The sequence below is a fragment of the Stenella coeruleoalba genome, assembly GCF_951394435.1.
Source record: "Stenella coeruleoalba genome assembly, chromosome: 2".
NCBI classification, from domain to species: domain Eukaryota; kingdom Metazoa; phylum Chordata; class Mammalia; order Artiodactyla; family Delphinidae; genus Stenella; species Stenella coeruleoalba.
This window is the reverse complement of record NC_137147.1, coordinates 50,947,949-50,969,963: the sequence shown is the minus strand read 5'-3', so window position 1 is coordinate 50,969,963 and position 22,015 is coordinate 50,947,949.

Genomic DNA, 22,015 nt, shown 5'->3' with positions numbered 1-22,015 from the left:
GGTTGGCTGTGTGAACACAGCCTGAAGGGGGTTAGCGTGACACAGCTAGACAGGAGGGAGTCCGGGAAAAAGTCTGGAACTGCCTGAGAAGCAAGAGACCATTGTTTCGGGGTACGCAATGAAAGGGGATTCAGAGCACCACCTAAACAAGCTCCAGAGATGGGCATGACCCGCGGCTATCAGCACAGACCCCAGAGACAGGCATGAAATGCTAAGGTTGCTGCTGCAGCCACCAAGAAGCCTGTGTGCAAGCACAGGTCACTCTCCACACCTACCCTCCCAGGAGCCTGTGCAGCCCGCCACTGCCAGGGTCCCGTGATCCAGGGACAGCTTCCCCAGGAGAACACACAGCGTGCCTCAGGCTGGTGCAATGTCACGCCGGCCTCCGCCACCGCAGGCTCACCCTGCATCTGTACCCCTCCCTCCCCCTGGCCTGAGTGAGCCAGAGCCCCTTAATCAGCTACTACTTTAACACCATCCTGTCTGGGTAAAGAACAGACGCCCTCAGACGACCTACACGCAGGGGCGGGTCCAAATCCAAAGCTGAACCCTGGGAGCTGTGCAAATGAAGAAGAGAAAGGGAAATCTCTCCCAGCAGCCTCAGGAGCAGCGGATTAAATCTCCACAGTCAACTTGATGTACCCTGCATCTGTGGAATACATGAATAGACAGCAACTCATCCCAAAATTGAGTAGGTGGACTTTGGGAGGAACTATAGACTTGGGGTTTGCTGTATGCAACTGACTAGTTTCTGATTTACATGATTAGCATAGTTTAGTTTTTAGCACTTGTCATCAAGGGTGGATTTGTTTATTGGTTTGGTTGCTCTCTTTTATTTAATTTTTTAATTTTAATAATTTTTTAACATTTTTTATTTTAATAACTATTTTATTTTTTTTTATTTCTTTTGTTTTTCCCTTTTCTTCTGAGCCACATATCTGACAGGGTCTTGTTGTGATAAAAGACCCTGAATAGCCAAAGCAATCTTGAGAAAGAAAAGCTGAGCTAGAGGAATCAGGCTCCCTGACTTCAGATTATACCACAAAGCTACAGTAATCAAGACAACATACTGGCACTAAAACAGAAATATAGATCAATGGAACAGGATAGAAAGCACAGAGATAAACCTATACATGTGTGGTCACCTTATCTTTGATAAAGGAGGCAAGAATATACAATGGAGAAAAGACAGCCTCTTCAATAAGTGGTGCTGGGAAAACTGGACAGCTACATGTAAAAGAATGAAATTAGAACAATCCCTAACACCATACACAAAAATAAACTCAAAATGGATTAAAGACCTAAATGTAAGGCCAGACACTATAAAACTGTTAGAGGAAAACACAAGCAGAACACTTTATGACATAAATCACAGTAAGATCCTTTGTGACCCACCTCCTAGAGAAATGGAAATAAAAACAAAAATAAACAAATAGGACCAATGAAACTTAAAAGCTTTTGCACAGCAGAGGAAACCATAAACAAGACAAAAAGACAACCCTCAGAATGAGAGAAAATATTTACAAATGAAGCAACTGACAAAGGATTAATCTCCAAAATATACAAGCAGCTCATGCAGCTCAATATCAAAAAAACAAACAACCCTATCCAAAAATGGGCAGAAGACCTAAATAGACATTTCTCCAAAGCAGATATACAGATTGCCAACAAACACATGAAAGAATGCTCAACATCATTAATCATTAGAGAAATGCAAATCCAAACTACAATGAGGTATCACCTCACACTAGTCAGAATAGCCATCATCAAAAAATCAACAAACAATACATGCTGGATAGGATGTGGAGAAAAGGGAGCCCTCTTGCACTGTTGGTGGGAATGTAAATTGATACAGCCACTATGGAAAACAGTATGGAGGTTCCTTAAAAAAATAAAAATAGAACTACCATATGACCCAGCAATCCCACTACTGGGCATATACCCTGAGAAAACCATAATTCAAAAAGAGTCATGTACCACAATATTTATTGCAGCACTATTTACGGTAGCCAGGACATGGAAGCAACCTAAGTGTCCACCAGCAGATGAATGGATAAAGAAGATGTGGCACATATATACAATGGAATATTACTCAGCCATAAAAAGAAGCAAAAATGAGTTATTTGTAGTAAGGTGGATGGACATAGGGGCAATCATACAGAGTGAAGTAAGTCAGAAAGAGAAAAATACCGTATGCTCACACATTTATGAATCTAAAAAAAAAATGGTTCTGAAAAACTAGGGGCAGGACAGAAATAAAGACAGATGTAGAGAATGGACTTGAGGACACAGGGAGGGGGAAGGGTAAGCTGGGATGAAGTGAGAGAGTGGCATGGACATATATACACTACCAAATGTAAAATAGCTAGTGGGAAGCAGCCGCATAGCACAGGGACATCAGCTCAGTGCTTTGTGTCCTCCTAGAGAGGTGGGATAGGGAGGGTGGGAGGGAGAGGCAAGAGGGAAGCAATATGGGGATATATGTATAACTGATTCACTTTGTTATACAGCAGCAACTAACACAACAATATAAAACAATTATACTCCAATAAAGATGTTAAAAAAAAAAAAAGAATTAACAGGGTCCTTACAAATAAATCTCCACATTTTATTATTTAAAAATGTATAGATTTTAGATTAAATACAAGAAAAATTGTAAAATGAAACTTAAAAATTAGAAAAAAATAATATATTATCTAGGTAAATTGTCATTGTGTAAGTAAACCATGTGCCATAAATGTTGGGTTTATTTTAAATTTTATATTTTAGTTTGGATGTTAATGGAAGTATTTTCTTAGCTACTTGGTGCACCATGTGGTTGGATTACTTTGTGTCTACTAGTTAAAGAAACTGATTTAAAAAAAAATACTTTGTATAAATTGAATATCTAGATTTAACCACCCCTTCCCCAAATTTTTCAAAAGCAATTGGGATAAGTTACATATTACAAATCTTTTCTTGTTTCAATATTTTTATCTTCAGGTACTGTTATACTTCCCTTAAATTCATCCTTTCTCCTAAAGGAGTGTTAGCTAAATCTCTCTGACCAATACCTGTCCCTACTTAAACAGAGAGATTTAAAGTTGTTGTATACAGCAAGTTACAGGTTATTTTGCAATAAAATAATTTCTGATGAAAAGCAAAATAATAATTTTGATAGTGTTAAATACCCGATGCTAGTAAATAAATACCCTTAGAATTAGGATAAATATATGGACACCCAGAAGCATGGAGTCACAAAAACGGAACTACTTCTTCAGTTATGTGCTAATGATAGTATTTAGGTCTTAAGAATCATACACTGTCCTGTTGAATCAAACCTTAAGTGGTACAGTATATTTTATACTTCATGCAGTTATCAGGGGAGAGAGATGATGAAAAAGGTGAGATACAGTTTAATGTCTGCTTTCTGGAAGGTGAAAATAGAATCTGCTTTAAAGATTTATCCCAGATAGCAGCCTGTTCCTGTTTTCTCTGTGAATTCTTCCTGATATTATATATCCTCTTTTGATCTGGGGAAGAACTGACAAGTTTGGTATTTATTTTCATGTCTCTGAGCAAGCTTAGTTAGTGGCTTCGTATGGGTACAAACTAAAAGCAATTTAATTTGTTTAGGTGACTTGTTATGTAGTTGATTGGGAGAAGTCATCACCAGGAAAGTAAAAGCCATATATTCAGTGAACATCTTTTCATCATAGTCACTATTTTTATGGACTAAAATGACAATGAGATTGCTTTACATGGGAGATCTGTCTCCGGTATATTATGATCTTAATGTCATCACTGACCTGAAACTTTGTAGTTTATATATCTAACTACATTTGCTTCTTTTTCCAACTCTGTAGTACTTCCATGGGAACAGAAAAATGATTAAAATTCTGATTATTAATATGAACAAAACAAAACAAAAACCTTCAAAATTAAAATTGAGAGAGAAATTGAATCCTGTAAGAGAGTATTCATTTATATTCAAAGAATGCTAATAATCTTCAGTCTTTGTGCATGAGATCTAAAATTCAATCAGTAAATCACCTTAACAACAGAATCCAAAAATGAAAAGGCAAAATAGATTGTTTTCCAAGATAACCACTTGCTGCTATTGATCAAAGCTTGATCTAGGTTTTTATATACTATGGACAAGCTGCAGATGGGATTTTATAGATTATTCAATGTAAATGTAATTTACCAAATGTTTTGGTAATGTTTTCTGTTAGCTATCACTCTTGCTTGTAACATGAGCAAACACAGCAACTGTTCTTTCTTCTGTTGTGATAATCATGCTCCAAAGAATGAGCAGCTTTAGGCAAGGAGGTGATTCACTTCTTTGTTTATATGCCAGACAAATGTAATTCATTTGCTAGTATGAAGTGTGTAGGTACTTCCTACTCTACTGCTTACTTAAATCCAGCTTCATGGACATCAATATTTAATATTATTTGTTTCAGGTTTGGGATTTTAAGACATTGCTGATATAAAGGTGTCAAAACTGTAGTGATGCCAGAAAATATCACTTTTATTTTTGCGATGGACATGAAAAACTGTATGAAAAACCTGATTTATAGTTCTTTTCTTTACCTCTTCTGAATTTAGGGCCTCTGTGTTGAGGAAGTCAGTGAGCCTCAGGGGCCAAACCAGAGTTGCAGAAATATATGGGGTGTTTGAGGCCAGGGTGAGAAAACCTTCCATGTACTGTAAGATGTCCTACAAAACACAGAGAAGAGGCAGGGGCACCTTTCTCTTCCTCTGTAACTAAATCTTGCCATTGTTCCCCTGGAGTAAGCTATAGAAATATTTTCAGATGAGGTATACAGCACGTTAAAAACCAGGACCCATCATTTGAGAGCCTGTCCTCATATTTGATGCCCCAGCTATGTTGTTTTCCCACTGTCCCCCTTGTCCCTGAAAGGCCTGCATGCAGTCCTCTCCCTTAGACCTCAGTGCTGGTTGCTCTGAGAGACGACTGCTGATCTCTTTAGTTCTAAAGGCTCCCCAAAGTGAATTCTAAATACATACATCACCCACATTTTAAGGCATATCACCCCAGACATAATTCCCACATTTGGTTAAAATCCATCTGCAATTTTCACATGATAGGTGATATAATAGATTGTTATACATGATTATCTTTATCATGTAAAAATTTGAGCTTCCTTTTAAAAAAGATCTCAATAAATACATAAATCCATACAATATATGAACCTACATACATTCTTTGGTGGTGTGTTGAGGAGTCCATTAAAGAGGAACTGGCTGAAAACAAAGTCCTGAAACCCTCAACTGAATTCCTTTCCATTTCACAGTCAAGAGTAAGGGGATGAGAGTTTCAAATGAGGAAATAAATGAGGAAAGTAGGGCTTGGTTTTTATTTGGAAGAGATGGTTCATGAAGTCTGGGGTTGTCAGGAGGCTCATGGATGGATCTAGTCATATTGAATGAATTCTTGTTCTTTCTTCCCAGATAACCAGGAGTCTCTATTAGTCTTGGAGGTTTGGATTTGTCTCATATCTAGTATCAAATGTTGTGATTTATGGTTGAACAATAGCCATATAAATACTTGCTAGAAGAGTGATGATGTCCTTAAGTTACCATAGTTATTTTCATTTTAAATTTATCCTGGAAAAAAAATGTGGTAAAAGAATGTTAGTGCTAGATTTCTCATAATTCATACCTACAAAGTAGCAAATGAAAGAAAATACTGGCTTAAGTACCATGGCATTAAAGTTCATCTTTCTGCCTCTTACATAGGAAATCATGAGTAAGATACACTCTGCCTAAGCAATCTTAACCTTAGGTCTTAGGTCAGAAATATATTGGTTTGGGCCAAAAGCCTAAGCAAAACTTTTAAAATAAAGAGAATCTATTTTGATATTTAGGATCAATTATAAAGTTTGAAGTATATTAGAGTAATAGTGAATTTTTGAATATGAGAATATATAATATCTCAGTATAAATTTAATCAAATAAATTATTTTTATTATCAAAAACAGCTATTTTGGAAACAGCCAAGGAAAGACATAGTAATTGATATGTATGCTTTACAGTTTATAATTGTTCTACAATTGTTACTGATAAATGCTAGCTAAAACCATCCCCACCTCCCCACAAGGAAACAGTAGATGGATTTAATTAATATAGAAAATATGAAAGTAAGATGCGATGTATTATAACTCATAGGTTCTGTAAATGTAGATTCATAGGGATGAATGCCATCTGCTTTTGTCTGAAGACAAATTACTGAAAACATGGATCTGAGCTTGGAAAATGTGAAACTTGATAGGTTAGTGATCAACTATGATCATTTTAAATTATTCAATGTTAATGAGAGAATCTTATTTTTCCCAATTTAGCAAGAATTTTTAATCTAAGACATGATTATGGTGATTAATATAACATTCCCTTTTATTTGGAATGGAATCAGTTGGAAAAACTTTATGGTTCTTATCAGCTCAATTTACACAATTCGCTTATTGCATACGGCACAATTTTGAAATGATTCTTAAAAGTTTAAGTGTGTATGTATGTGATTTTTAATTCTTAAGATTTTTACAGCCATATGAAATAGATTCTAGCAGAGGGAGGTTCTTTTTCGCAATAACACAAGAGGGAAAGAGGAAAGTTTTATGAGAAAAATTTTGCATAAGGTTTCCAGTGAATTAATTAATTTTTCTGTTTCAATATTAGACATTGCTCTAGCATTCCATAAAGGGTTTGGGGTTGTTATAAAAGTTCTAGGGCAGGATCAATCAAGTGGCTACCTTTTGGGTAGCTAAATATTTAAGTAAACTGAGACACTATTTATATATTCCCATCCTATTGAGAATCTCAAAGTGTGGCATTCCTACAAAGTTTTCAGAAGTTTTGTGAAACACCAGGAGCAGGTTTCATATTGAGAAAGCATGGCAACTGTGGGTAACTTGATCAAATCCCATGGTGTGATAGTTTCCTTATAAAGTTCCTTCACTACTTAAACTGATTTTAAAGGTAGATTTTATTTTCTGCTTTTGTTTAAGTGTTTAAGTTTATTTAAACACTTTTGTTTAAGTATTAAATTAATTTTGTTTAATTTAACATTTGAAGAAGATGCAATCTTTATAAATCAGTTTCAATTTTTAAAAAAACAGAAAATAAAAAGTTAAATAAATTCACTTTGACTACTGATCATTTTCAGTATTAAATATCAGTTCAATCTTGGATGTTCTAACTTCTGAGAATTTACATAGACGGTTTAATGAGAACAAAAATCCCTCTCATTTCTCTTATCCAATATGTGTAACATGATTTTCCAGTCAATTATTATTAATTTTTGAGGGGCATTTAAAAATAGACCTGGAAATAATAACTAAAGTCATGTGTTTGACAGTACTGCTCATTATAAAGAAACTGAGAGAGTTGTTAAATATGCCTTAAGCATCTTCATCATAAGCATAAGCAGCATATCTTGGTAACTTCATTTGAATATACTTAATGAAAGCAAGCCAATATTCAAAAGATTGGAAATAAAGTTGTGATTTTGAAGTGTTCTTGTGGAGTTGCCTTTAAAGTTCAATATTTAACATACATTTTTTCTTGATTCTATATTATCACCTGGGAAACACGTTTTCCCAAAGGGTAGAGGGGAGAAGACCCTCCCCAGCATCCCCATTGTTGCAGTACCCCTTGCTGGAGTGTGCACATCTTGATTTCCAGGACACAGCTCATTTCTGGCTGTGTGGTCTATATGAATGTTGGTTTGTCACTTTTCTGCAAGCAGCATACAAAAGTATCATATGCCCAGGGACTTGGTAACTCTATCATCTAGATGCACAGATTGTATCTTTCTAAATAGAAACAGAAGCCATGTAGTTGCAATGATCTGCTCCCCTTGTTTTCATACCTGGAATAAATATTCTTTATAATTTTGAGAGAAGAGATATATCTTAGGGTAGAAATACAAATAGCACAGGGCCATAAGTACTGTTTTGACAGTGATCCAAGAGTTTATGGTGTGAACTAAAAAGTCAAGTTTTGTCAGAGTCTGGCCATTCATCCTGCAGTTGCACAGTCAGGGTCTCTTAGTAGGAAAAAGGTGGAGCCACCTCATCTCGTTTCCTCAAGGATGGAACAGTGAAAAGCAAAAGGGATCTTGCCAATTGCTATAGGGATGTGGGTTTCATCTAATCAAGAGGATTACTCAGAACTGAATCTTGAATCCAAACACACATATGATCCATGAGCTAAGTGTTCATGATTCCAAAGCAAAGTGAAACAATACACTGGGTCCAAGATTTGAGCGGTTAAGTATTTAGGTTTAGGAAACCTGGAGGGTAGTCCCAAATAAATGAAGTTCAAATAGGAATGGATAATAGATCTGGGGTCATCCCAGACTGCAGATTGTAACATGGGTCAATGAACCAGAACCATTTTAAGGCTAAAAGTGTCTAACTGCCTCCTGTTTAAATTCATTTCATGAAGCCATAAATGGGGTTGCCTATAATGAAGGATTAGATATGCTGGTGGGGAACCAAAGTTGCAAACTTTGTGTTAGACTCTGCCTAATTCCTTACCTTGTCATACGTTTTTCACAGGTAGGTAGAGGTACTCAGCTCCCATTAGCAGGTTCAGACCAGTTTTGTCTCTGGAACCAATCCTGAATTTTGAGAGTAAGAAAGAAAGCAACCTAAGTCTTAAAATTAAGTTATCCAGACTCCAAGTCAATCCTCTTCTATATTTAAAGCTCTGTATTGGACTTGTGATTTATTTAGCAGGTCCCCTTTTCTTGTTGTCTCCAGCTACTGGGTAACTATACTTTTCCCAGAGACAAACTGTCTTGATTTTTGATCAATAGCTCAGCCTCTTTAGGACTAAGCCCTTGTCTGAATTAGAGATCACCTATCTCTAAACCTCAATGCAGTGGTCAGGGGATTGTTGACAGAGCTTAAAAATGCAGACATTGTGTTGACATAGACTTATGACATCATCATCTGCATCGTGCTTCCCATATGAGGAACGTCAATGTCAATGCATTACCTTGGTGTATGTTTGGATGTTGTGTATGGTCTATCAGTGTGGAGCTCCTCCTGGCATCTGTACCACCTTCAGTAACTATGTTCCGTTTCATGGTTTGTCCCATTGGCTACAGACCATTATGATGAACCAGAGCATTTAATTCATGTAACATATAACATTATGCTACCATCCTATTTATTTCTTTTTTATATAAAGCTGAGGATGGTCCTCTCTGAAATAACTACAAAAGACCAGTATTTGTGTGGCCTAATGAAAACTGGAATTTATTACACTTCTGTTCATAAAATTTTCCCTTGTTTAGTCAACAAATACTTATAGGAGAACCAATTGTATTATAGATGACAGGGATGAAAAGGTGAATTTGGACACATCATCTGTTTTTAAGCAATTTACATTATTGTGGAAGAGGCTTAGAAATAATTATGTTACAATATGACAAGTGTTTATAAAAATGGTAAATACATGCTAGGTAGTGGCAAAGGGGGTTACCAGTTTCTGCTGGAGGGGCTGGTACTAACAAATGTTGATTATTTTGCCACTTCTCAGTGCTGCTTTGTTATTCAGGATAACAAATGAATTAAAGAACACCTCCGTGACATTACACATTTCTTTATATATCTAAAACCTATTTCCTTGCCACTTTTAAAAGACATTTCAAATTTTCTAAAATTACATACTATGTTCTTGCCATGCTTGTGATATTTGAGTAATCTCAGTTTTAAAAATACCTTTATCAAATACGATTTCCATGCTGTCTGATATTTTTGAGACTATAGTCAACTCTAATGTCCTCAGCTTTGTTATAATCAAGAGTGAAATATTTATAGAAAATAACATGATGAACTTATACATATCACTCTGCTAAATTTTAAACAATATTTCCATGACACACTAGAAGAGATTTATCAGCATAGCACATTCCAAATCAAGTTGATACAGCAGTTTTCTCCTAACCTTTTCAAAATCACCTTATTTCTTACCAAAGTTTTCTTGCACTTCAGGAGATAGGCAACTGTGTGAAGTTATCTTGGGAGCAGACTAAAAACCTCATCCTAAGCAAGGAGCCCTGTGACCTGAGTTAATTGAATGCCCATCCTGAGAACGCTGTATAGTGAGATGTGTTAATTGCATTGCCTTATCACAATATAATGATGCAATTAACTTGTATCACCATTGTGGACTGTTAGTTAGCACACATTTTTATTTCAAAGATATCAATACCCGCAAAGACTAGCACACATTCTGTCTAGCAAGATTTGACATATAATTGTGCTGAAATGTGCTTTCTAGTGGATAGTCAATCTCTAGTGACCATGATCTTTGAAAAAAAAAAAAAAGTTCTCAGCGTGAAGAGAAAAGAAAGGAAAATGATTCTCTTGAAAAATTTAAGCCATTTACATACTTTTTTCTTGCTGAGAAATTCTACATCTAGTGCTATTTCAGCAAACATTTTCTTTCCTCTTTCAGCGTGCTTGCCTTCAAGCTCCTGCACAATTTTCCTTCTTTATAAGTTATTGGTACCTATGTAATTAGCCAGAGGGCTTTAATTTTCTTAGTAGAAACTGTAGAGAAAATTAACAGCAATATTTTGTATTTATAGGGGTAGTAATTTTACTATAATTCCAGTGTCCTGAATATCACATCTCTGAAAAAAAAACACAGGTGGAAAATAAGTCTACCCTGTACTTGTTTCTTCATGTGGAGAAAAATATCTGTATACTCACTACAACCAGTGGAAGCTGCCGTGATTGTCGTGGCCCCTAACCTTGCTGTCATTGTCAAGGAAGCAAGGTTAGGGGCCATAAGGATTGCTATCATAATGTTCTTTCCCTATTGTTTTGAACAATGTGGGGCTGATAGCAGTACTAAGAATAGTAATAGTACATTTCAAGTTAGCATTTTCTTGATGCTCCAGATGTGGAGGAAGATTCCGCATGCGTACGTACACAGTCTTGTATCTTCATGGCTCTGCAAAAAGCAATTAGATTAAAGCAAGTGCATTATGCATTTTCCCTCTCCTGGCAAAATCACTATGATTTAATATAATTATGTTACTATCCACAAGTGAGCACCTCTTCCATCTGTTTTCCACAAAGGCTGTGCATTCAGCAAATAGTCTTGGGTGGCTAAAGGATCTCAAGAACTGCTCCACAAATAAGCCTTTCCAGATGCCTGCAAATATCCAGGTGTAAGGCACTTGCTGTCTCCTTTCATCAGTCATAAATTCGTACATCCTGACCTTCAGGCAATTTAAATTCAACTTTTAGTTACTCATAATTTTTCGAAGTTTGTTGGTCAACTTTTCTTGGCTTAAAAAAAAAAAGTTAAATTGTGCTTTTTCTTGTGATTTCCTTGCTGCTTTTCCCACTCTGGTTTTTGTCTTCTGTGTTGTTCTGGGAAGGCATGTGTTAGATTAGTGTTTCATTTCATCCTTGTCTGTACTTACTACATTCCATAACATGAAGACCTGAGAAGTGCATTGCTTTATGGTTGATGAGATATGTTCATTAAATATGGATTCTGAAAGCCGTTATGTAATTTTATCCTGATATCATAAATAATTAAAAGTAAGGAAGAGAAATAATTTTCCTCACTATCATTTAGTCACAAGGAGTACGTAATTTCATGCTGAGTTGTATTTGTTTCTGCCCATGAGTATTTAAGCCAGTAAAATATTCTTTCAGAAATGATTGAGGAACCATCTCACTACCAATCAGAATTATAATGGTGGGTGTAATTAATGAACAACTTGAATCAAGATGTTATTAGGTGATTTGGGGATTAAAATGAATTATGGTGAATAATTCATTTTTCCCCAATACAATAGAGGTATCTTTTTGTGAAAGAAATTCACAGAAGATATGCCTATTTCTGTGTTAAGGAATCCTGGAAGGAAATAAATTTTTCCTCTCAAGGGTAGGTGACTTCTGCCAAGTCTTTCCCCAGTTTTATAGGAGGCAGAGAAACAAGCCAATGAGAGGTAAAGAAAATTACTGATGCTTTTGATCTGTAAAATTCGGGCACTGTCCATATTTTTTAATGCCACATGCTAAAGTTGCTTTCGTCTTTTTCAATTATGGTTAATTGACAATAAGCAGATTTTGATTTCTTGGAATCTCTAACATTAAGATCAAGAGATTTAAGACAGATCTCTTAGAGTCTTTTATATAATTTATGATAAAATATTTTATTATATAACATATATACATGTATACCCATATAGTCTCTAATATATTTATATACATATATATGTATGTGTTATATGCATATACATATATATTTGTATGGTCTCATGGCTGAGAAATAAGTTAAATGACTGAATGGCATGATATATGAAACATGTTGGACTGCATATAAAATATATATTTGCATGGTCTCAAAGGTGATTAGTGGGCTGAATGGCTTGAATATATATGTCCCTTTTGCTGATATACAAGCCTTCCACACTCAGTTTCCTACCTATAGCACCAATTGCATCATGTATGCTTAAGAAGCAGATGCATGCCCAATTATCATAAAATATTCTGTGGGGAAAGAGATGTTACATAGAAAATAAATTTGGCTGTGTATATTAATGCCACTACCTTGATCAATACAAGTTAATAGGTGTCCTAGCCTACTAAGTAAACAGTATGTTTAATTTATGGACAGTTTTTATTTTTTGATAATTTGTATTATTGGCTCCTAATTTGATTTTTCTTTTCAGTCTACATTCTTCTGCTTTTCAGTTGAACATTTTGTTCTTAGATTCATAATCCCCTTTTTTCATTTTACCCTAGAACAAAATATTAATCTCTCCAAAGTCATTAATAATGGACTATGATACCAGAATCATATGTATTAAGACTGAACTCACAGAGATTGTTTAAAATTATGATGTTGTTGGCTGCTAAACAAAAAGACAAGAAATAAACAGAAATAACATAAGAGATAATCTGAATTTTAGCATATACTACTCATCTGGCTCATGAGATAATTGCTTATACTTGCTTTTGGTACATAGACAGTGTTTACCTTTGGTGGATATTTAGCTGCATAGTTTCCTTACCCAAATGAATATCTTTTCAATACATCCAGTGTGTAATTTAATAAAAAGCTGACAACCAAGTTGCCATCTTTTAACCTTTTCTTGGTCTAAGATGGTGTTCTCTTTTGCTATAGTATTTGATTCCTTTAAATTTCTTTTAATGCATTCAACTCCTTATCTCTTTTATTCTAAAATATTTCTTTTAAAATTCACTTTTCCCCTCCTTGTAAAAGCAATATCCTCTTTTTTTTTAATACATCTTTATTGGAGTATCATTGCTTCACAATGTTGTGCTAGTTTCTGTTTTACAACAAAGTGAATCAGCCATATGCATACATGTATCCCCATATCCCCTCCCTCTTGAGACTGCCTCCCACCCTCCCTAGCCCCCCCTCTAGGTGGTCACAAAGCACCGAGCTGATCTCCCTGTGCTATGTGGCTGCTTCCCACCAGCTATTTATTTTACATTTGGTATTGTATATATGTCGATGCTACTCTCACTTCACCCCAGCTTCTCCCTCCCCCGCCCCATGTCCTCAAGTCCATTTTCTATGTCTATATTCCTGCCCTGCTACTAGGTTCATCAGTACCATTTTTTTTTTTTAAAAAAAAGACAATATCCTCTTTAATATATTTTTTTCTTAACTTGTTTGAAAGATATTGGTAAAAGAATTCTTCACATTTTTCTTTGCTCCCTGGAAACTCTGAATATCTACTTTTCTACATTTCACCTCCAATGTGGGTCCCTGAAGAAGGTGGAGTGTTTGCTGAAGGATGATGCCTACATCTTCTATTGCTTCCACTCTGTAATATCTCTCATCTATCCCATCCTTTCCATGCCCAATGCTTGTTCTCCAAACTATCAACAAAGATGTCAGCTTTCCAGACCCTTCTCTTCCATTTCTGTATTACATTCTGATATAAAAGTAATCTTCTGAAAACATGTTTTTTATCAAATTTTTTAATAATCATGCTTTCAGAATAAAATCAAAATTCCTAAATGTCACATTTAATATTCTTTATTATTTTAGACTTCGTTTCTTTTTTCAAAATTAATTAAAATCACTTACTTCTTCTACCAGTTTTAACTGTTCTCATCACTGCGGATTCTTTGCACTTTTCTGAAATGATTTCGGCAGCATCTTTTATGTGGCATGGTCTCCTTAACACCTTCTCAATCTGAAATCCTCCTGCCCTTCATGTGCATCCCTAGCACATGGGAAGCCTTTTAACCATGACTCTCTTAACTTCATATGGCTTTCGCACTTGTATTATAATTATTTATATATGAATTATTCTTCTTAAGCAGCAAGCCCTGTAGAGACAGAATCTGCTCATGAATCATCTTTGTATATCCCTACACTGCTTTGCACTTAATGAGCCCTTAATAATGACTTGATGAATAAAAATGAATGGGTTAATTAGGTGATACATAGTTTTCTGTAGTGATCTATACCTAGAGTGGCCCTGATAGGTCAGAAACAAAATACTTAGATCGGGCTTCCTGTATTTCAGGAATGTTTACCATAGGAAGGATTGTTGATAAGTTTATTAGATTTTTTTCCTCAAGGAGATCACAGTCTAGTTGAGAAGACTAGGTAAAGTGTAGTTCAGGAACAAATACTAAAATGCAATGTAGTAGGGTTCAGTAGAAATGTAGAACATAAATGCCACACACATATGGAGGAGAAATGAACATTCTGAGGAGAGGTTAAATTAAGGCCACACATAGTTGAATGTTGAATCATGTAGAATTGATAGAATTTGAATAGGCAGAGAAGAGGTGAGTGACCTTTAGAACTGATTTCTTGGTTAGTAATGGAATTACTCAGGGTTGCTGCTGCATTTGAATAAGTATCAAAGCAACTTTGTATACTGCTCTCTGCTAAAGCTGCTTTCAAGACTCTAGAAGTTCCACATAAGGAGAGATGTTCACTCCTTTTGAGAGTAAAATCAAAATTCCAGAATTAGAATTTTTGTGGCACTTCTTTCTACAAACAATAATCCAGAGGAGGCACTGAATAACCTTTGTAGAAGGGTCAATAGAAACAACTACTCTGAGCAAAAATAGGCTATTGCTCTTTCACCCAACAAGCCTAGGAATTATTCTAACAACTTGTTGCCTTTGTGACTGGCCCATACCTACATCAGTTTGGACTTGTCCTATTTTTCAAACATCTGTGCTATATAAATCCTAAATGGTATTAATAACACGGCACATGAATAATTGATTGCATTTACTAATACTTAACATTTTCAGCAAATTTCCATGATCCTCAAGGAGACTATGTGCTTAAAGTATGAAAGAAAATGAAGTTTCTGCAATTTGATTAATTGACACCCTAAGGACCTGACCTGTTCACCTGCTGAGATACTAACTATGCAAAGGTGAAAGTATATGAGAGCAGAATTATAATTACCTGGGATTAGGCCAAGAAAGAATTCACTATATAATTTAGCAGCACATTCAACAGTTTACTAAGGAATCCAGGTTTAAAGATTTTCTTTTAATTACTAATTTTGGTATGTTCCAGATAATATTTGTAGTTCATCTAATGACATAACAGCAAAATTATTACAATGAAAAGTCATTGAAAAGAGCCCTAGATTTCTCTTGTCTGTTTCCAAATTTTCATAGGATGCAGATTTCCACAGCTTTATTTACTCTTAAATTTTTCTTTCTATATCATTCCTTTTATTATTATTATTATTTTTTAACTTAAAGGGTGTCCCTCTTGCTCCACTGCTGCATGTCCAGATCCTATAAACCGTCCAGGTCCTATAAACCGTCCAGGTCCCAGTGGAAATTCTACTCAACCTTGAACTCTTTAGTATTCCTCTTGGTTGGAAGTCATCTCTCCCTTCTCAGAAAGTCTTTATACTTGACCTTTCCTCTTAGGCTCTTGTGCTTGTACTGTATGCTTATCATTTACCAGCATTCTTGAATATATTAATTGCATTTTTAAAAATTATAAAGTCTAATGTAAAACTTTACTCTTTGGTTTTGATGAACATCCTATGATTAGGTAATATGTCAACATAAGAGGAAGCTGGGTGAAGAGTACATAGGAACTTTCTGTTCTATTTTTGCAAGTCTTCTGTGAGTTCAATTGTTAAAAAATCTTTTTTATAACATCTTTATTGGAGTATAATTGCTTTACAATGGTGTGTTAGTTTCTGCTGTATAACAAAGTGAATCAGTTATACATATACATATATCCCCATATCTCTTCCCTCTTGCATCTCCCTCCCTCCCACCCTCCCTTTCCCACCCCTCTAGGTGGTCCCAAAGCATCGAGCTGATCTCCCTGTGCTATGCGGCTGCTTCCCACTAGCTATCTATTTTACAGTTGGTAGTATATATATGTCCATGCCACTCTCTCACTTTGTCCCAGCTTACCCTTCCCCCTACCCATATCCTCAAGTCCATTCTCTAGTAGGTCTGTGTCTTTATTCCCTCCTTGCCCCTAGGTTCTTCATGACCATTTTTTTTTTTAGATTCCATATATATGTGTTAGCATACGGTATTTGTTTTTGTCTTTCTGACTTACTTCACCCTGTATGACAGACTCTAGGTCTATCCACCTCACTACAAATAACTCAATTTCATTTCTTTTTATGGCTGAGTAATATTCCATTGTGTATATGTGCCATATCTTCTTTATCCATTCATCTGTCAATTGACACTTAGGTTGCTTCCATCTCCTGCCTATTGTAAATAGAGCTGCAATGAACATTGTGGTACATGACTCTTTTTGAATTATGGTTTTCTCAGGATATATGCCCAGTAGTGGGATTGCTGGGTCATATGGTAGTTCTATTTAAAAAATCTTTTTAATAGAACACATGATTAGTTATTATACTTAAGTTGAGCAGAATGTTTGAGGTCAGCCAAGTGATGGTGTTATGTAATTACAGGTCTGCAAAAACGTACAATCAAGAGGATAAATAATAGATCTAAAACCAGAGACTTTGTCAGCTTTCCCTGAACCTCTAAAATAAAGGTGGAGCTGATAAAGGCTCTAAAGTACTACAAAATATAGAGATCCCTCATTTCAACATTTTTGTCAATCCACAATTTTCTTGAGATCATTTGCCAACCAATAGTCCTTTCCCAAGCATTTTTTTTCTTTCAGACCAAATTTAGGCCACTAAAATCTTTGAGAAAAGGTAAATATATTGAATAAATTGTTAAGGAGAGCAAAAAGGAGTTTTGTTTTAATGAAACTCCATAGCTTTGCCTTAACTTTTCCTTGTAATAAACATCCATTTAAAGGGAAATGAGAATTTTAAAAAAGGATTGATTAATTCAGAGTCTAGAAAATAAGTTTACAAATCCCACATACAGTGACAAAAAATGTGACATCTGCAGTTGATCCATTCATTAAAAGAAGACAATCTGTGCAGCCCATTTCTGTAACTGTTTTGCAGACTGGCTAAACTTTTCATTCTCATAAAATTAGAGATGGGCTGTTTGGTTTATTGGTTAATACTGCAGAGGCAGAATGGTCCTGTGTTTGCCAGTCCACAAACCCCATAGATGTTTATCCACTCACGGCAGTGCCAGCCTGCTGCATTATTTCAGCAAGTGACGTTTCCTCGATGAAAAACAGCAGCTGCTCACTCAAAATAAACTTGTTTCTGTTTATGCTGTCAGCAGAAATCTGTTTTAAAAAATCATTAGATGCATCATGCTGTTGCAGTATGTTAAATTGTGAAACTAAAAAATCATTCCTGAAAGATAAGCACCATGTTACCTCTATGACTCAGAGTGTTTCTATCTTCTTTCTGAATTATTCAAATACAGATAAGACTGGTAATCTCGGGTGTTTAGACACAATGTTAATGATGCCAGGATGATGAGTTGAAGCCTCTTCCAGGTTAGTGAGCATTAGACAAAGGAAAATGTGTAGAAAATACTACAATAAGATCAGGAGACCTGGTACTGATGCTGGCTCTGCCAACCACAATCTGTATGATCTGGGATATGTCTCTTGATCCATCTGAGCTGCATTTTTTAATGTAATCTAAATGGTCTCTTAAGAACATCACATGTTATCATGTGTTGCTGTTATTGTTAGCATTTTTCATCAGTTGTAAGAGTATGCATGACTGATAAAAATTTATTCTGACCCTGGTTAAATTACACAAAGCGCTGTTTTACTAAAACAGTCAAAGATATCTTTATATTAAAAGAGTGACACATTTACTTTGTCAACTTAAAATATCTAGAAGTAGATTTTGAATTTTCTCCACCAATTATCATTGGTAAAATAAAATATGGTGATGCTATATGATAAATTACCATATTGCTAGTACAGTATTCATTAGAAAATTGGATTACATTCATTAGAATGCTAATGAACTAACAGAGAGCATCAAAAAACATTATTCATGGGCTTCCCTGGTGGCGCAGTGGTTGAGAGTCTGCCTGCCGATGCAGGGGACACGGGTTCGTGCCCCGGTCCGGGAGGATCCCACATGCCGCGGAGCGGCTGGGCCCGTGAGCCATGGCCACTGAGCCTGCGCGTCCGGAGCCTGTGCTCTGCAATGGGAGAGGCCACAACAGTGAGAGGTCCCCGTATCGCAAAAACAAACAAACAAACAAACAAAAAACATTATTCATTTAAAAGAAAACAAGTAGAAAAGTAGGCTATGTGTTGCTTGTCCCATTTTTGTAAAATAAAATAAATATATATATATATATACACACATAGGCATACATACAAACATATATACATACACAAAGTTGTAGAGTAAGATATTACCAGCTTTTTCCAGGTGTTTTTCAGGGCCATGTTCTAGAGAACAAGAGGATCCCTTGGTGATCTCCCAAAGCATCAAGAGATGACAGTGTTCCTGAATGATGCCTTCATTAATGTTTGTTTTATAATAACAAATAACTAAAATACATTAAAATATTTTAGTGAAAATATGCTAATATAATAAACTTTTTTGAGGTAAAATTTTAAGTGTACACTTTTATGAATTTTGAGAAATGTGTGCACGTATGCCATCACTCTGAAAAAAGTATGTTAGAATCTTTGTAGTCAATCCTCCCACCCACAACCCTTGGCCCCAGACAAACACTGATCTTATTTTTCAATTAATTTACTTCTTTTAGATGTAAATGGAATCATATAGTCTCCTCTTCATATTTCTCTTCTTTTGATCAATATTGATTTTTAGATTCAACCATGCTGTATTGTATTCACACAGTAGTTGTCTCCTTGGCATTGCTGATTACGTTATACATTGTTATACAATTATTATTACATTATACAAATATGCCATAATTTGGTTTTTCATTTCCCTCTTGTTGGATATTTGCATTATTTTCAGATTTTTCCTATGAATAATTTTATAAACATTCATGTACAAGTATTCTATAGGCAAATGCTTTATTTCTCTTGGGTATATACCCAACACTAACACTGCTGGATCATGGGGTAGAAGTATGTTTACCTTTACAAGAAACTGCTGAAGAGTTTTCCAGCGTGGTTGTACAGAAATGGCTGTGGTCTCATACAGAAATGTATGAGAGTTTCAGTTGTTCCACATACTTGTCAAAACTAGATATCATCAGCTTTTTAAATGTTGGCTATTCTTATGGCTACCCACTGGTGTCTCTTTATAGTTTACATTTCATTTCCTTGGGGATAAAAAAAATGCTGGCCATCTTTCCACATGCTTATTTATATATCTTCTTTCGTGAATTGTCTATTCAAAGATTTTGCTTTTAAAAACTTGTGTGTTTTGTCCTTTTATTATTGAATTCTAAAAGCTCTTACAAATACATTGTCAGCTGCATGTGTTACAAACATTTTCTCTTAACCTATAGCTCATCTTTTTATTTTCTTAACAGTAAGCTGAAAAATTGAATGTTTTGCCTTTGATGAACTCCAGTTGATCATTTAAGGCTTTTTGTGTTCTGGAAATCTTTGCCAACCTACAAGTTGCAAAGATTATCTCTTATATTTTCTTCCAGAAGTTTTATCATTTTACCTTTTGTGTTTAGGTCTTTTTTACTTTTATAATCAGAAAATACACAACAATATTTTTTAGTGAAAATGTGGTACTTTTAACATAAATAAATGTAGACTTTTACAAACCACTTTCAAATTGGATCTCTTGATAGTGTTTATGAAAGGTCTGATTTGTAAAGATATCTGGGTCCATCTTAGGGAGGAAAGCTACATTTTAAATTATATTCTCAGCCTACCTGTGGAGAGAGAATTCCTCTCTCCACTTTATCTTATCTGTTTATCCACAAACATCCTTTAGTGCTCAACACAATCCATCTAGTTGACATTAATAGAAATATTTTCTGAATTCTTACCATGTGTCCCACAATTTGCTAGTTACTAAAAATAATACCTTACTTCTGTAGGATTTAGTCCATGCCATGGAAGAGTGAGGTCACATATACGACATAATTACCATATATGTCATAAAGGAAAGGTCAGAAAAATAAAAAGAGGGTGTTACTGGCACTCATAGGGCTTATAACCAGAGTAGGAGGGGGATGGGAGCCTCCTGGGATGGGCTTTAGCTTCCAAATAGTAATTGGTACTAGATGTGCTACATACCCTTGGGCAGATCATACTATTTGGAAAAAAAAAAAAAAAAAGTATGAGAAAAGAAAATGATTTTGCTTAGGATGTTCTCAATTTTTTTTCTCCTCCATCTTTGGTTGGTAGAGAGGTCATTATGGATACACTAAATCAATCCATCTCTACCCCAGTTCTGATATTATTTGTATGTTTCTGAGAATCACATAGACAAATGGATCTGTTATAGACTGTCTATTAGCAAGAAGGCACAGCTTCTGTTGGAGCCTCCTTTTCCCCTTGGGGTTGCATTTACCCATCTCCTCTCCACTTTTATTTTTAGCTTAAGTCTTGGGGTCCAGGTAAGGAATGTTGTTCATAGCCAGTGATTTTGTCTGGCTGTTGCCATTCTTTATGTAGGTAGTCTTCTTAACAGGATTAGGATATGGCTGGAAGTCTTGCTTTTCTCAGTATGTAAGCTCTAGAATTAAATATGACACTTTCAGGAATAAAACTTTGGAAGTCTTTTACTGATATATGACTTTTCTTTTAATTTATTTAAAATGTATTTAGCACATACTGTGGCCAAGAACTAGGCTCAGTGCTGGGAAATAAATGAAATAAGACAGACACAGCTGGTTTCTTATAAAGTTGAAAATGAAATGGCAATGGGTTTCACTGAACATTTAGAGGTATGATGAGTAGTGTAAGGATAAGTGTTGTGCTATAGCATATATAACAAAAGACTGAGGAAGTGACGTTTCAACTGAGACTTGAGCAGGCAATAGAGCAGGAACAGGAGAATCCCAGTAAACTAGACTATATGTGAAACAACTCTGAGGTGAAGATGAGCACAGCACATTTCAATGTATTGGCCAAAAGAGCCAATATGGTGGTCATGTAGAGAGGAGTGAGGAGACCGGCAGCCAAGGATGCTAAAGAAGGATTTAGGGCCAGGTCTCCATGGGTCTTTGAGCATACCTAGCATCAAGCACTCAGTTAGAATGCTGTGGATTTGGGGGGAGACATCGGAAAATCTTACCCCAACTAGCTTCAAAAGTGGGAATTTTTTTGTCTTATATAAAAATAAGTCATAAGGTAAGACAGCTTTGAGGTTGGTTAATTCAGCAAGTCATATTATCAAATTACTTGTATTTTTTGAATGGCATTCTCAGTATGTTAGTAGTTCCCCCCATGTTTGCAAGATGCCTGCCTGCATCAGTTTCATGTATCACAACCTCACATGCCAATATCCAGAGCTGTAAACATAATATATTTTCTTTGTATTTCTTTTTCAAAATAAGTGATTCCCATAAGTACCCAGGAATTTTCCCTTTTACTCCTTGGCCAGAATGGGTCGCAGGGCTATTAGCTTTCTACACCAATCACTGATAAAGTGGAGAGTGACCACCATAACTAAAGTCACTCAAGG